This window comes from Eptesicus fuscus, chromosome 1 (genome assembly GCF_027574615.1).
Source record: "Eptesicus fuscus isolate TK198812 chromosome 1, DD_ASM_mEF_20220401, whole genome shotgun sequence".
Classification (NCBI taxonomy): domain Eukaryota; kingdom Metazoa; phylum Chordata; class Mammalia; order Chiroptera; family Vespertilionidae; genus Eptesicus; species Eptesicus fuscus.
In genome coordinates, this window is record NC_072473.1 from 79,754,673 (window position 1) to 79,756,943 (window position 2,271).

A 2,271-nucleotide genomic window follows, 5' to 3' on the forward strand; every position below is an offset into this window, starting at 1 on the left:
AAGATGCAAAGGATAGCAGAATGGCTGAACTCCTTTGGGACAGCCCCCAAATGAGTTCTCAACATGACTGGTTCCAAAGAGTTGGCAAATTACATGGAGCAGTCATCAGACCTACTGATTTAGTTCTCTGATTGTAAAGTTTGTAATCATAAATTTCTCTACCTGGAGTTTCTATATACTGATCTCTAAGAGAATATATGTTCTGATCAGATTTTCCCAGACAGATCCAAATGCAAACACTTGTTTCTATTAGTCCCAAAATTATAGCTGTATTTTTCCAGATCATGTGTCCTAATTTAGGTGTTGAAAAATTACTTACCATCTACTTAAAATCCTAATATACTTTTCTAATCATTTGAAGTAGCTCTGATCATTAGAAGAGGGCATAATGAAGCCACTTGAAATCAATTTAGAAACATTTTAAAGCTCTATTTAAAAGGTATTCAATAGATATCTTCTTGGACATGCATATTATGTTATTTCTGCCTGGAATGCACTAAGCCCTTCTTCATATGTAAAAATCCTACTCTGACTTCAAGGCTCATCTCAAAAGCTGCATTCTAGATAAAAATTTTCCCACCCACCTAGAAAGACTAGTCATTTCCACCAGTGTGTTTCATGGCTCTTTGTATAATCTTTGATTATGGCATTTGTCACATGGTACTATGAATATTGCTTTACTTGTTTGTCTCTTTCTTCTCTGTGATTTCCTTGAGGTTAAATCATGTCTTATCCATCTCTGTATCCCTAACACCTGACTCATAGTAGATACATCACCAATGCTTGCTATATGGATGTTTATTGTTGAATGAATTAAAATTAGATTAGAAAAAAATTTTTTTTCAGGAAACAATGTTTCCATAGGATTAATATGGATTACAAATACGGAATGGCAGTGAATAGTAGAATATTTGGTGTCACCTAGACATGAAAAACAAATGGTACACATCACAAATAACTGGAATTTTATACACTATCAAGACAGATTAAGAAAAATGGCATAGCTATTAGAAAAAGGCAGAAAAAAATGTTAAGATTTCAAAAATAATTATATTTCCAAAGTATAGTTTTATTAAAAACATTAATTTTTAAATTTTTAGGGAAAAGTACATGTGCCTTCAGTTGAATGATTGACAAAGTTATAGATTGTTAAAGCATATTAAAATAAAATATGGATCATAAATGGAGGTAGGCTTGGGGCAGGGCATAGAAATTTTCAGAAATACCTTCAGAGTGGGAAAACTTAGCCCAGAGGAAGAATGGAGACATGGATAGTCTGAAAGACCTAGAGAAAAACCTTTTCACCTAGAAGCTGGAAGGTCAAAACTAGACCCAACTACCTCTACATACTGCAGCCAACTGAATAAACCAGTTAAGGCTCTGAGAGAAGCTCAGGATAACTTAGGAGAATTTGAACACACCAAGATAAAAGAAAGTGAGAAGTCAAAAGGTGAATCTAGTTTTATTTTATTTTTTAAAATATATTTTATTGATTTTTTACAGAGAGGAAGGGAGAGGGATAGAGAGCTAGAAACATTGATGAGAGAGAAACATTGATCAGCTGCCTCCTGCACACTCCCTACTGGGTATGTGCCTGCAACCAAGGTACATGCCCTTGACCGGAATCAAACCTGGGATCCTTGAATCCGCAGGCCGATGCTCTATCCACTGAGCCAAACCGGTTAGGGCTAGTTTTAAATTAAGCTATGCTGTACAACAGGTAAGGGGATCATAAAATCTTATATTTGTTTATTTGTTTGCCCAGGTTATAGCCAAAATAGCATGCCAAAACTCTGTGGTTGCAGAATTAGTGGGCTGGTGATCTCTGAAGACATATATTTGCATATGTTCATATCCGTGAAGGAGATTTTAGAGTGGAGGAGGCAGGAGCCTGAGAAGAGATGAGGATAATAAAGGAAATAATATTGTAGGAGTTATTTATTGCTCCATTAAAAATTACCATAAATGTTGTGGCTGAAAACAATACACATTTATTATCTCACAGTTCTGCTAGTTAGGAATTTGTGTCTAGCTTAGCTGGGTCTCTTGCAAGACTGCAATCAAGGTATCAGCCAAGACTAGAGTCTCATTAGAAGGCTTGACTGGGGAAGGGTTCACTTTCAAGTGCACATGTTTGTGTGATTTGGTTCTTCACAAGTTGTTCAATGCAGAGCCTCAGTTTTCTCCTGGCTGTTGGCTAGAGGCCTCACTCAATTCTTTACCAATAGGCTATTTGCTCCATAAAATCATGTAATCCATGAAGGCAATAGA